Source organism: Schistocerca americana, chromosome 6, assembly GCF_021461395.2.
Source record: "Schistocerca americana isolate TAMUIC-IGC-003095 chromosome 6, iqSchAmer2.1, whole genome shotgun sequence".
NCBI lineage: Eukaryota > Metazoa > Arthropoda > Insecta > Orthoptera > Acrididae > Schistocerca > Schistocerca americana.
Genome location: NC_060124.1, coordinates 33,681,708 through 33,688,461, shown reverse-complemented (window position 1 = coordinate 33,688,461; position 6,754 = coordinate 33,681,708). Strand labels below are relative to the sequence as shown.

The 6,754-nt window shown below is 41.0% G+C and overlaps 1 pseudogene; it reads right to left on the bottom strand.

Annotated features, from left to right (window-relative positions):
• Window positions 1-5,289: 5,289 nt before the first annotated feature.
• Window positions 5,290-5,407, bottom strand: LOC124620430 (annotated as a pseudogene).
• Window positions 5,408-6,754: the final 1,347 nt, after the last annotated feature.

Genomic DNA, 6,754 nt, shown 5'->3' with positions numbered 1-6,754 from the left:
AGAAATAAATTTCTTAAAAAGAATAATTATTTAACATCTGATCTCAATTTAATTCTATATATAGATTCTTCTGTTACTTTTTGGCAACTTCATATTTAAGGTTAAATAACAAGACTGTTTTTGTGCTGCTGATTTTTGTTTATTTCTAACTAGTTTTCGGCTTACAGGGCATCTTCAGGAAACAATTGACTAGCGTCTGCAAGGGACATTATTCTTAGGTAACATTATAAGGAAAGAAACGAGCCACCTGCACAGAATGAAGTGCATCAAACTTGTTTTTTAATGTTGGAATTATACTTGATGCAATGGACAATATCAAGCACAACAAATAATTAAACTGCACAATATTACACATTATATAGTTACAATGCTTAAGTTTGTGAAATCTTGACATTGGTTGGAAAACTGTCAAACTGAGCATCCTTCATTTATGTTGTGTAACAAGCATGTATTTTAACATTGTAAATTACACTTTACGCAATGGACAATAGAAAACACAACAATTGAAATACACAATATCGCAGCATTACAGGTTATATGGGCATAATTCCATAGTTTGTGAAGTCATGACATTTGTTGAGAACTGTCCAACTGAGCACTAGTTACTTATGTTTTGCAGCAAACATGTTTTCATTTTAAATTACAGTTTATGCAATGGACAATATTAAAGGCCCTACATGATTAAGCCACACAGTATATAGTATTGGAAGCTCTGTTGATATAACATTGAAGTTTATGCAGTAATCAAGCTAAGGAATATAAATTTCTATTGGGTTTTAATTTTGTGTAGCAGTGTGTGTCATTGTCACGGTCTGTAGTTATGTAGCTTGTTGGTTGCATCATGTGAAGCTTAAAAGTGTGGATTCCTTAGCTGTAATTCATCATTAAAACCAGCTGGGAATTTTGAGCTAAATGTTTGTTTACTTCAAGTGTTTCTCACACACTTACTTTCCTTTCTTTGGTCGCTATATGTAGTACTTCAGTGTACTTGATATCTGTGTCCTTCCTTCAGCACATGTTTAGCAATGGTGGAGTCTGACTTTTGTAATTCCCCTCTGCATTAACGATCAGTCAGCCTAGTTGATATAGCGCTGCCTGACTGACAAGTATAAGTTAATTGCAGTTACTTCAAGAGATTTTATAAATACCACTGTTACTTAATAAACCTGTTTTGTCCTTGCTATTCAATAATAATTACAGCATTTTCAATTTTTATCTATTTTGTCTAATAGCTTTCCCAAATATGGGATTGTACACCAGTTGGTTTTAGACATGTTGCAGCAGAGGGGGCATACACGTACGGTAACATTTTTCTACCTTGTTTCCTGTGTAAAATGTTGTGAATTAAGTCAGGGGTATAGCCACTGCTACGTGCATTGCATTTAATGGTGTCTAATTTTGTCTGAAAATTCGGTTTTGACGTTGGTATAGATGTAAAACAATGCCAAATGGATTGAAAGGCAGCTTGTTTGCGGATTATTGGATGTTGAGTACATGAGAGTATTACAGCGTCTGCTATTGTAATTTTTCTGTAAATTTTGAAACTAAATATATGTGTATTGCAAGGCTATGTGTCTGTTCGTATAGAGTACCTTCAAACTGAAAATAATTTTGTTGTAAACATGTCTGTGTGACCAGTTTCACAAGTTAATAACTTTACACTTACAGAATAAATAAGTTAATATTTAAAATTAAAAAATTGAATTTAAACATATTAACTTTAAAAAAATTAAATTTTTCTTGCTTGTATAGCGTTGACACATGTTCTATGTATATAGTACTTCTGTCAAAATATCGAGGCATTCTTTGACTGCTATGTTTGTAAATGAATACTAACAAAAAAAAACAGTTTTGCAATATTTGGAATAGGATGATCCTTAAATTTGTTAACGATGTCCACTGAATTTGCAATTCTAAACTCAGATTTAAATTTTGTCTTCATTTTGATGCTGAAATGTATTTGTTTGGTTATTTTGTCGTTTGGTGCAGTGTAGGTTGGCACAAGAGGTCATAAAGTTTGGCCTCCTTTGTTTATTGTGAGAAATCCATACAGTTTAGGCGCTACTGTGTCCATGTTGATCTAACGTATAGGTTCATATTTAGGTATTTTGTTTCTCCAGGTCTTGGTTAAGTTCCTAATTTCTTCATTAAAGGTTTTGGTAGGATCTGTGATGAGGATATGGCAGGAATAGGATATGTGGATTATTTCACTTTCTCAACGTAATCACTTTTGTTCATGAAAACCAAAATACTACTTTATCTGCCCTTGATAAGAATGTTGTTATTTTGAGTAATTTTCATCTTTAGGTTAGTTTTCTTTTCCATAGATTTTGATGTAGGAGCGTATAACTCAAGACATTTTTATATACCACGCCTTACTGTGTGTCTGGTTGCAATGTCTTTGCCGACACTATTCTCTATAAACTTCTAATACATCTAAAAGTTTTTGGAAGGTTTATGGTGTAGAGCATATTTGAAACCTTTTACTAGAACATCCATTCCCTTTGTGTAAGGTACAATTTCAGACAGACGAATTACGTATTCTAGGAAGTTTTGTTTAGGTTTTGTGGGTGTATTCAAAGTAACAAGTTTCTCACAGAAGCAGAAAAAGTAGTATTTTGGTGCTCATGGACAAAAGTGATTACTTTGAGAAAGTGAAACAATTCCTGACGTCCAGTTACTATTAGATCCACACCAAAGATCCTACCAGACACTTTAACGAGAAACTGAAAGCTTAACCAAGACCTGCAGAACACAACACCCAAATATGAGGCCAAGTATTTGACCAACATGAACCCAGTACATCCTAAACTGTGTGGACTTTCTAAACTATACAAGAAGGGCCTAAAGTTACGATCCCTTCTGCCAACGTACATCGCACCAAACTACAAAATTGCTACAGAATTACATTTCAGCATCAAAACCGAGATAAAATTTAAATCTAAGTTTGGAATTGTGAATTCACTGGACCTGATTAACAAATATAAGGACCTTCCTATTCCACATAGTGCAAAACTAGTATCCTTTGATGTTAGCAGATTATTTATAAACATACCAGTCAAAGAATGAGTCGATGTTTTGACAGAACTATAATACAAAGCAAGTGTCAACCTTGTACAAGTAGACGACATAAAACTGGCCACACAGACATGTTTACAACAAAATTATTTTCAATTTGAAGGTAGTCTTTGCAAACAGCTACGTGACTTGGCAATGGGGTCTCCCCTGAGTCTTCTTTTAGTAGAGACCTTCAGGGAGCATTTTGAAAAACAGTTGCTACCTTATAGATTTCTCAGTAATAATATCAAATAGTGGTATAGATATGTAGATGATGTACTGTGTCTGTAGTCTGGTACCTGGTACCAAAAGACTACTGAACGCACTCGTAGAACATCTAAACTTACAACACAAAAACGTACACTTCGCCATGGTGACCAGTGAAAAATCAATTAATGTCTTAGATTTCATCATAGATATCACTACAAATACCCATAGTTTCAAAATTTACAGAAAACTTATAATAACAGACACTGTAATACCCTCATGTTCATACCAACAAACGCACGAATATGCTGCCATCCTTTCCATTCGGCATCGTCTTACATCTGTACCAATGCCAAACCTAATTTTCACAGAAAATTAGACACAAGTAAATGTATTGCACCTAACAGGGGCTATACCCCTAACTAAAAAAGAAGTAAAATACTATTTTTTACTTCTGATGAAGGTATATTTATATATACCGAAACCGCGGTCAAGAATTTTAATAGATCTTTATCCTGCAACTGTTTTGGCTGTCATCATTTACCGTGAAGAATTTCAACAGTTGCTGTTTCAGCCATGTTTAAAATCTTGAAATTAGTTAAGTTTAAGTAGTTCTAAGTCTAGGGGGCTGATGGCCTCAGATGTTAACTCCCATAGTGCTCAGAGCCATTTGAACCATTTGAGCTTGCATGAGGACCAGAGGTCGACCAACGCGTTACTGAATCACTCAATTTGTGAAACTCTTTCTCCTGAATAAACGATCCAACTTTTCTACAACTGTAATCATTTGTTCGTCTGTACATGTACATCACACCTACCTATTTCCGTCCCATTCGGATAATTCCTTCGTGGCGCCGTACATTTTGTTTTCTAAGTGTGTATGTATGTATGTATTTGTGTCTATCATTTTTTCATATTGGTATAATAGCTTTCCTATTTTCCGCATTATGGGATATATTTCGTACTTTGCTGATGCGTTAGCTTCCCTCCTGTTCCGCCAAGCTGTAGGAATGCAGTGGAAAGAGGGTAAGTGACGGAGTACTACTGGGGACTGTTTTCCGGGTGTCACGTGCACGTTTTACGGGACTCGTGGGATGAGCGGGAAGGCTTCGCCAGAGCACACATCCTCAGAGCCCGCCAACAGGGTCGCTGCGCGCCTGGCTGCTTGCTCGCCCACGACCCTGCGCCATTTCAGGGCTTCACGGAAGTGTGTTAAGCGGATCTGCGCACCCTCCCCCTCCCCACAAGCAGCCCGTGAAGTGACGCACTGCGTGTCGCGCCGTCCGCTCTTACTCTCCTAATCCTGTCTTCCCTTGTGTGGTTCTGATAAATGCCCAAAATACATCCGTAACAATGACCGAATTCGTCTTATGACTTAAATACGAGTGGCTCGGCGTGGCAGGTTGGATCTATTCAGGATTCCAGTACACCATATTATTTCCAACTGTTTTGTCTACAAAACCTTATTTTTCAACACGCTGAATGCGGCGGCCTTCCGCCACCTTACTTGGAGGGCCTGTATCCTGGCACAGCACCACTCTACTAGTCGACGTAGGGTGCAACGTCTTGCTGCACCAATAACCCCCACATGAACCACCTGTCGCTTCCACCGGAGTGCGTCTGTCATTATGCCATATAGAAGGAAGCCGGAAGGTGTGAGATCCGGGCTGTAGGGTCGATGAGGAAGAACAGTCCAATGAAGTTTTGTGGGCTACTCTTCTTGGGTGTAGACCTGTATGAGGTCTTGCGTTGTCATGGAGGACAAGTTCGTTTGCTCCTTCGTCGCGACGAATAGGCGGAACATAGGTGTTCGGTTTCCTGAGGGTAGAACAATAGCACTCCTTCTTCAGGCCACGAGTGGCCTACCGGGACCATCCGACCGCCGTGTCATCCTCAGTAGAGGATGCGGATAGGAGGGGCATGGGGTCAGCACACCGCTCTCCCGGTCGTTATGATGGTATTCTTGACCGAAGCCGCTACTATACGGTCGAGTAGCTCCTCAATTGCTGAGTGCACACCGAAAAATGGCAACAGCGCATGGCGGCCTGGATGGTCACCCATCCAAGTGCCGACCACGCCCGACAGCGCTTAACTTCGGTGATCTCACGGGAACCGGTGTATCCACTGCGGCAAGGCCGTTGCCTGAGGGTAGGACAATACACTTCAGAATTGATCGTTGCTCCATGAGAGAGTAGTTCGAATAGAATAACCTCTTCAGAGTCCCACAGGATCGTCGCCATGGCTTTACCAGCTAGGTTGCAGCTTTGAACTTTTTTTTTTTGAGGAGAGGTGGTGTGGCGCCACTGCATGGATTGCAGTTTTGTCTCCGGTTCGAAGTGACGAATCCATGGTTCATCGCCTGTACTGATGTTCGGCCAAAAATTGTCACCATCAGCCTCGTAACATGCAAACGTTTCCGCGCAGATGATCTTTCGTTGCTCTTTAGTCTTCTGTTAGGTGGCAAGGAACCCAGCAGGCATACATCTTTGTTGTGACTTGGCAAGACAGCCAAGCCACTATGAGGAAGCCGAAAGGCACGCGTTTAAGCTCACGCAGGCTGGCTTGAGGTCTGGAACAGTTAAAGGAATTGAGTCCAGTAAAAGAAGTACGGAGCTTCTGGAATACTTCACTTTAATCCATAATTGGTGAACATCGGTCTGACGGTACATGCATAACAAGATAATGGCGTCTTGCTAGGTCGTAGCAAATGACGTAGCTGAAGGCTATGCTAACTATCGTCTCGGCAAATGAGAGCGTAATCTGTCAGTGAACCATCGCTAGCAAAGTCGGCTGTACAACTGGGGCGAGTGCTAGGAAGTGTCTCTAGACCTGCCGTGTGGCGGCGCTCGGTCTGCAATCACTGACAGTGGCGACACGCGGGTCCGACGTATACTAGCGGACCGCGGCCGATTTAAAGGCTACCACCTAGCAAGTGTGGTGTCTGGCGGTGACACCACAATCTTTAAGACCGCAACTAGTGGAAGGGTGTGTCTGCACTACCGGCAGAAATGTCAAATTGAAGAGCGAGGTGATTGATTGTGATTCGTCAGTCATCCCGAATGAGAGCGTCCGCACGTTACAACATTGCACCAGTCACAGCTGCGTGTGGGCGACCAGCATGTGGGGGATCGCACAGATTTGCAAGAAGGTGTCGTGATGATGACAGATGCCTCGCCCAACGACTCAGCGTGCTTTTGTTCACTGCCATGTCTCCGCAGGCATTCTGCGAAAGCCTATGAATATCTGTGACGCTCAGGATTTTCGCCAAAAGAAATTCGCTAACGTCTCTCTGTCAGGAACGCACTCCGTAACAGACGCCATTTTGAAGGCTACGTATAGCACCGCTACCTACTTCATGACACTATGGGATCTGAACTGGGAATATTCTACGATGTCTCACAACAAATTCCGCATTTCTTGAACCGAAACCAGCCGAGGAAAAGATGTATTGCATTACTTATCTAACGCCACGCCATCCGTGGTAGCTGTA